The 8,448-nt window shown below is 46.9% G+C and overlaps 1 long non-coding RNA gene across 1 annotated transcript; it reads left to right on the forward strand.

The window, feature by feature from the left end:
• Nucleotides 1–445: 445 nt before the first annotated feature.
• On the forward strand, nt 446–8,232 carry LOC148115004 (uncharacterized). The gene is made up of 3 exons (XR_015732014.1): nt 446–529; nt 3,908–4,031; nt 7,112–8,232. It is a non-coding gene; the product is annotated as an uncharacterized LOC148115004 (long non-coding RNA).
• The last annotated feature ends 216 nt before the right edge of the window (nt 8,233–8,448 follow it).

Raw genomic sequence — 8,448 nt, forward strand, 5'->3', positions numbered from 1 at the left:
GAGAATCCTGCTCATTGGTTTCCATTCTTAACAGTGTAATTAACTGGGCATTTAGACCAACTATCTAGTAGGAAGTCAGTGTTGATTTAATCAGTCTTTTTGTCATGGCTTCTCTCAACCCCTCTCCAGGGGGTCTGGCTTGTGTATCCCCAGCCCCACAAAGAAACCCCCCCTCAAAGCAGTGGCAACTCTTTCCCTGCAGATAGCGTCTGTTTCTAATCCTTCCAGTCAAAGTGATGGGTCAGGATCCCAGGAACTCAGCCCAGAGGGGCCACCCAGTCAGCGCCCTGTGGCTCCATCAAGGCTGCAAAAGTCCCCCTGGGGCGGGGTCCTCTTCTAGGATACTCAGGGACCTCCCCTGAAAGAAACACAGCTTAGGCATTTTGACTGATTGCTTCGACTTCCCTTCCCTTCACTCAGCATTGTCTTTTTCATTTTGTTTTAGAGCCCCGAACTGGATTGGCCTAAAAAAATCAAGGAGCAGCTTTTTCTGGGTTGATCAAACCCCTGACATCGGGATTTCCATGGGGTGAGTTGTGCCCTCATAAAGAGTCCCTGGGAGGATCTGTGGCTGGACCAGATTTCCACAGGTTTTGAGATGTAACCCTATTGGGATGGCTGCCATTCCAGGGTTGCCCTGGTGCCCATCCCTCTTAGGGTCAGTTAGAGGCTTTGGCTTCTCACTTGCCCCTCCTGCTCGGGGCTGACCCAGAGGGGAGAGGAGAGGGCTGAGGCACTTGAGGGAGCTCAGGAGGACAGTGCTGGACAGGGTGGCAGAGCCAGCCCAGCCCTCCCAGCCTCTGATGGGAAGACGTGGGACACCCTGCAACTCTCTGGAAAGGGGGAACAAAACCTCTTTGGAGCCTTCTGAGGTTCTGCATATCTCTGTGGGGTATCCGAGCCCAGAAAACAAATAACTTCACATCTGGTGCTTGTTTCATTTGCTCTGTAGTCAGAATTATCTAAATGGGAGGGGCCAGAATGAAAAGATCATTGCCCCACTTCCCAAGTTCAATCTGTACAATTAATACAAACGCGCGCGCACACAGAGAGAGAGAGAGCTTGTATGAAAAAACATGATTTCTATCACTCTGGAAACAATTACAAATCCATTTCTGAAACTTTGGGGCACCCCCATCCGGATTCCGAGGCACAGTCTTGAAATGGTTATGGACAAAATCCCTTTCCCCCAAGGGTAAGGTGACCAGATTTTAACATTGGTAAAGAGGGACATTGTGGGCGTGGCTTATTTTGTGGGCGTGGCTAGCTGGCCATGTGACTGGGTGGGCGTGGCTAGCTGGCCATGTGACCGGGTGGCCATGGCTATGTGTATAAGGTAAGGTGAACAGATTTTAACATTGGTAAGAAGGACACCATTGTGGGCGGGCGTGGCTTGGAGGTCATGTGACTGGGTGGGCGTGGCTAGCTGGTCATGTGACCGGGTGGCCATGGCTATGTGTATAGGGACTACTCAGAGGGCTGAAAAGTCATTTCTGACAGGTCCTCACACTTTTGACTGGTCCTCACACTTATGACCATCCTCACATTTATGCCCGTGCAGCATTCTTAACAACCGTGTCACTCATTTCACAACTGCTTCTCTTCACCATGGTGACAAGATAGGGCAAAAACGTAAAATGTGAGGACAGTCGTAAGTTCGAGGACTGGTCAAAAGTGCGAGGACCAGTCAAAAATAACTTTTTCAGCCCTCCGAGTAGTCCATATGCACAAAAGGACTAACCAGAGGGCTGAAAAAAGTCATTTCTGACAGGTCCTCGCACTTTTGACTGGTCCTCACACTTATGACCATCCTCACATTTATGCCCGTGCAGCATTCTTAACAACCATGTCACTCATTTCACAACTGCTTCTCTTCACCATGATGACAAGATAGGGCAAAAATGTAAAATGTGAGGACAGTCGTAAGTTCGAGGACTGGTCAAAAGTGCGAGGACCAGTCAAAAATAACTTTTTCAGCCCTCTGAGTAGTCCATATGCATTAAAGGATTACAGCAATAGAGAGGGATGAAGGAATGGAAATTAGAGTAGGAGTGAGGGTAAGAGAGGGAGGAAGAGAGGAGGAGAAGGAGAAAGAAAGAGGAAGTAGGGAGGAGAAAAAGAGGGTGGGGGGAAGAGAAAGTAAGAAGGAAAGAAAAGAGAGAGGTGGTAGGTTTGAGGAGAAAGATTGCTGTACAATAAAAAAGATGAAAGGGAAGAAAGCCAACCCCAAGCAAATATAAAGATATTAAGATAAAGAATGAATTGTTAAATTTTAAAGAATAAAAGAGAACAAATATGAATAAATAGCAATAATTAGAAACACATATACAAACATACAATGTATTTTCTTTGAACAGAATATTTGGCTGGTTCACAAATTTAAACAGCGTTTAGTCATTTCAATTAAATTTACAATTTCTATATTTCCTTTTTGCCATATTTATTCCTCATCTATTTTTTTAAAAAAACAATATTACCCTTCATCCTCATCTCTAATCTTAATCAAATTCAATTTTTCCCTTCTATTCTATATTATACCCCTTCCCATTGTCATCTATTTTTATATCCATCCTCACATTGGTTAATTATGTAATTATGTAATACAGGTTTAATACAAATTCAACATTTTAATATAAATCAATTAGTTATATAACTATCTTTTTTGTATATTAATCAATATGAACATGAATATTCCAATTATTTCCATGCAATCCAATTTCTTACAAATCAATTAATTATATTTACCAATAATAATAAACCAAATAATTTCCCCCATATATTCCTCCAAACCACAACTTAACCATTTCTGCTTTCATCACAGTATACAATTAATAGTATCTCAATTATTACAATTCCCTAGTTAAAAAGAGCTTTTTTTTCTTTTGTGTTTTAAAATCTTGAACTCTCCTCTTTTGCCCTAAATAATTTCCCATTGTTTACACCTACCTTTTTTGGTGAGGAAAAGGAAAATAAATCTGCTGCCTAATTTTCCAACGTTGCAAGCAAACAGCAAAGCCAACAGCCAGTTTCAGTTTCGTTTTGAGCTTGGTTTGCACAAAGAGAAAAAAAAAAAAACTGCTAGAGCAATTTAGCAAGAGCAGAGCCCTGCGCAAATCAGCTGAGAGGGGGAAGCCGAGCTAATCAACATAGGGCGGCCCTTTGAAGCCCCGCGGCAAGAGTTTAAACAGGTTTTTTCCCTCTAGCCATCAGCTGGGACTCAGGAGGCAGAATGAAAAATCGGGACTTTTTTAAAACGCCGCGGGATGCGGGACAAATTGCTTAAAAGCGGGACTGTCCCGCCAAAAGCGGGACGTCTGGTCACCTTACCCAAGGGGACCCTTCCTGTTCTCCAAAGTGCAGCATGAAATCACCCATCCCCCCCTGGCAAACTATGCACAGCAACCTTTCTTAAGCCCCTCCTTGTTTGGGGACAGGATGCAACCCGGCCGTGGGGCCTCCTGTCTAACAAGGGAGCTGCCTTGGGGGGCACAGCAGCCCCCGGCCTCCGCCTGGCCTTCCCCACCTCCCACTGGTGCCTGGAGGCTTTCTGCAGCCTGGGCCAGGCAGGTCCCTGGCAAGGGTGGGATGGCTCTGCGGGAAGGGCAAGGGCAGCTTCTGCACCCCCAGAACTAAGGAGGAATTTCCTGACAGTCAGAACAATTACTCCGTGGAACCAAAGTTGCCTCCAGACATTGTGGGCGCTCCATCCTTGGAGGTTTTTAAGAAGAAACTGGACAGTCATTTGTCTGAAATGATATAGGGTTTCCTGCTTGAGCAGAGGGTTGGACTAGAAGACCTCCAAGGTCCCCTCCAACTCCTTATGCTGTTATTCTGTTGAAACTCATGGCAGAGGGCAGAGGCCTGGAGCAGCCGCCTTTTCTCCTTGCTTTCTTTCTCCAAACTGTAGGGGATCAAGTTATAAACAAGGCTGTGTGGAACTGCATGAGGGAGCTTTGAATGTTTGTCCCTGTTCTGAAGGGAAGAAATTTATCTGCGAGAAGCCTGCCAGGCCTTGGCCATGAAAGGCACAGGTGAGCACCCTCCCCCTTCCCCATTTGGCTTGCTGTGCTTATGAGGGTCGGTTTTCCCTTTATTCCCCAATTCTCCCTTTAGTAGAGTGGGGACCGGGGGGGGGGGGTTGTGTGGAGCTGCACAATGATGAGCATCCTTATTGTTCTGAGTCTGGTCCACTCCCAAACTGGAGGGCTCAGCTGGAGTGGTGGAACTGACCGGCCAGCTGTCTGCCCCAAACTCCCCTGCCTGGCAGTGCCCAGAGGACACCAAAGGCCCAATTCATGACAGCTGATCTGGAACAGAGTTAGATCTCAACCAGAGGGCACGTTTGGAGGCTAGAGAAGCACAGCCAGCTCCCTGTTGGTGGGGGCCCCTCCCTGAAACCTGAAAGAGCCGGTCAGCATCTTTAGAAGGGGGACTGAGCTGCTGGGGGTGGGTCCTCTGGGCTACAAGGAGGCGGCCCCCGTGACCTGTTCTTGCTGAGCTCTGAAGACCAATGCAACGCCAGAGGAGCCCTGATGAGCCCAGCCTGGTTGGCACTTCGGTTCTCCCCCTGGCAGCTAAAATGGCCTCCGTGGAGCCAGGCTGCATCCAGCCAGTTCCTTGAATGTTTGGCTGCTGTGCGCAGGACTAAGGCCCTTGGCTGGCATGTCCTGGCAGATGGGCAACCATACCGATTGGATAAACAAATATTAGCCATCACCACCTCAGGGAGCAGTGAATTCCCCGAGTTCCGTCTGGGAAGAGGGGCTTCCCTGCTCTGCCCAGCTCCCCTCCCAGCCACCCTGATCCTGGCTTTGGGGGGGAGAGAAAAGGCTGCCATGCTTTGTCATGCTATGCCCCCCCCCCACCCTTTTTTCCCTCAAACAAAAGAGCGCCTGGGGCCTGGGCTTTTCTACCCACCGGCTGGATTGCCCCCCCCTCTAATGTCCTTCTCAAGGCGGGTGGCCAGAGCTGCACCTGCCCCCCCCCGCCGAGAATTCTGTCCAGCCAGCCTGTTTCCAGTCCCCTCCACCAAGAGTTCCTAGCTGAGAACTTCCCGTATACAGCTAGTCCTCAACTTATGACCACAATTGGGACAGGAACTTTCGTTGCTACATGAAATGGTTCTTGAGGGAGCAGCACCCAATTTTATGATTGTTTTGGCTATGGTTGTTAAGTGGATCTAGCTTCCCCATTGGCTGCGACTGTTGTATCTCTGAGTTGGTTGCCAGGCGCCTGAACTTTGGTCACATGACTGCGCAAATTCTGTGACAGTCATAAGTGTGAGGACTGCTTGTAAGTCACTTTTTCAGCACCGTTTAACTTGTAATGGTTGTTAAATAAACGGTTGTAAGTTGAGGACAACTTCTGCGGGGGGTGGGTGTTCCCAGTATGGACCACTTTGTGCTTAATTCAAGTGAATTGCCTGACCTGCCTTCTCTGGTGGGTGAAGGGTTAAGGCCAGGGGTGAAATGTAAAATTTGTTACTAGCGGTTCTGTGGGCGTGGCTTAGTGGGAGGGGGGTAATGTGACTGGGTGGGTGTGGCCAACTTTTTTTTTTATTTCAACTTTTCAAAGCATTTTTTCTGCAAATGCAAAAAAATGCTTTGAAAAGCCTCTGCCAATCAGACAACACAGCTGGGATCGTCAAACCACCCACCGCCATCGCTACTGGATCGAGTGATCCGATCCTATAACAATAGTCTGGAAAGGCCGGTTAAAGAGAGGAAGATGGATGATGGATAGAGAAATTACCAAAGATAAAGAATACATAGAGATGATAAAGAAAGAGATGGAGATATTTTTTCAAATAAACAAAAAGGAACATACATCACTACAAATTCTATGGGATGCCACAAAAGCATATATAAGAGGATTAACAATTTCATTCAAGGTGAAGAAAAACAGAGAGAAACAGCAAAGAAGGAATAACCTAATGACTGAGCTCGGAAAACAAGAAGTAGAATTACAGAACAGACCAGATGGAAAAGAGATTAAGGAAAAAATAAACCATATCAAACATGAAATAAACTTAATAACAACAACAGAAATAGCTAGGAAGATTAGAATGGCAAAGCAAAACCAATTTGAATTCGCTAATAAAACAGGACGTTGGTTGGCATATAAACTAAAGAAAGAAAAGGAGAAAAGACTAATACACCAACTACAAGACGAACAAGGGCAACTACAGCATATGAATGAGGCAAAAAAGCGAATTGTAAGAAATTTCTACCAGGAACTATATACGCAGGAAGAAATCCAATTGGAGAAAGTAAAAGAATATATAAACAAAGCCAATATCCAAGAAATAAAAGAAACTCAAAGAGAACTCTTGAACAGACCAATATCGATGTTAGAATTAATTGAAGCGAAGAAGAAGCAGAACAACAATAAAACACCAGGCCCAGATGGTATCCCGGCAGAATTCTACAAAATCGAGAATCAGCCAATGGATGACATCCTATTACAAGTCCTGAACGAAGCGATTTTAGAAGCTAAAATTCCCAAATCATGGATAGAGACAATTATTACACTGATACCTAAAGAAGACTCAGACCTAACTCAAACCAAAAACTACAGACCCATATCACTTCTAAACGCAGACTATAAATTATTTACATCGATCATGGCTCAGAGAATGAAGAGAATTATTGTGAATTATATCCATCCAGACCAAAATGGTTTTATTCCAAATAGGCAAATCAACAAGAACACAAGAACAATAATTAATATACTGGAATATTATGAGCAAAAATCAGATGAAAAGATGGCCTTACTCTTCCTCGACGCACAGAAAGCTTTCGACAATCTTAACTGGGGTTTTTTAATATTGCAACTAGAAAAAATGGGAACTGGCGAGAAATTTCTTAATATGATTTTTTTATTTCAACTTTTCAAAGCATTTTTTCTGCAAATGCAAAAAAATGCTTTGAAAAGCCTCTGCCAATCAGACAACACAGCTGGGATCGTCAAACCACCCACCGCCATCGCTACTGGATCGAGTGATCCGGTCCAAACCGGGAGCATTTCACCCCTGGTTGAGGCAGAGGAGGCAGCCTCCCCACCAGCCACAGGAAGCCTCCGTTGTTTATAACAATTATTCTTTTCTTCCCAGGGCGAAATTGGCTTTTTCCTTTCTGCAGCTGCCTCGCTCTTGGCTTACTGCCAGCTTGCCGTCCCCCAAGTCTTCCTATTCTCCCTCCGCCTCCTGCCCACACAATCCTCCCCCCATCTGGGGCTCCGGCACCAGGACTTCAACAGGAAGCTACACCCTGTCCAAATGAGACCCCTCCCCAAACTCCCAGGAAGGAATGGCGCAGGGGAGCTGCCCAGAGTGGAGGCATTTGCACTCTTGGCCCCTCAGGAGATCCCCTTGTGACCCCCCCTCGGCCTTGACATCCCCTCCTGGCAGGATCCAGAGTGGTGGGCCTGGCCCTTGCTTGAAAGGAAAGCAGGTGCTCCCCATCCCTTTCTGGGGTGCAGCTGTCGGCAGGCAGCAAAGGCCTGGCTACCCAGGTGGGGTCTCCCCAGACCGTCTCTGGTCAGAGGTGCAGGGAGGGGGCACCTTCCCCCACTAGGACCCACAGCTTTACTGCAGCTTCTCCCAGCCAGCCCTCCCCCACCCAATCCAGCTACCCCTGAAAAGTGTCCAGAAGCTTCAGCCGGTGCAAAAGGAGGCTGTGGGGGCAATCCTGTCTGCCCAAAGAACGGGCATGTCACACCTTTCCAACACAAGCTGTGCTGGGTCCAGTTCAAGGTGTTGGTTGGGACCTATAAAGCCCCACATGAGCTGGGGTCAGGTTACCTAGGAAACGGTCTTTATATCAGCCTGACCCACGTGGTCAGGCAGGGAAGATGCATTGTGGACCCCACCAATCAAGACATTCCAACTGGGGGGTTCAGGAAGGGAGCCTTCTCTGCCAGTCCCCTCCCCCCCATGGAAGATTCGCTCACTGGGAGATGAGACAGCCCCCCACCCCCACCTCACCTGGCACAAAACATGGCTCTGCAGCCTTGTGTGGGGTTCAGATAGGAGGCCTCGGCTATGGGGCTGTCTAGTCCCCGGCAAGTCCTCCCCCAGCTTTTAATTAATTTTCACACTGCTTTGTAATTCATCCTTGTCTTTTTAAATTTTATCTACTGTTTTTATGTTGTGGTGTTTTCTCTGTACACAGCCCAAAGTTCTTCTGTGAGGGAAGTGGGCGGTTTTAAAATTCAATAAACACATAAATTAAATTTTGGTCTCTGCCAAAGACTTCTCCGAGATCAAGAAGACAGCAAGGGAGCTGAGAACCTGGTGCCAATCTTGAAGTCAAATGGAGACCTGGGCAAAGGCCCAGCCTGGCCTTGAGGAAGGCTTCAGAGAGAAACATCTTTATTAAATCGCCTAGATACATAAATTGATTGATTGATTGGAAGGGGGATATGGAGTATATGGGAAGCAACGGAAAC

Source organism: Pantherophis guttatus, chromosome 2 (assembly GCF_059756535.1).
Source record: "Pantherophis guttatus breed Tessera chromosome 2, ASM5975653v1, whole genome shotgun sequence".
NCBI lineage: Eukaryota > Metazoa > Chordata > Lepidosauria > Squamata > Colubridae > Pantherophis > Pantherophis guttatus.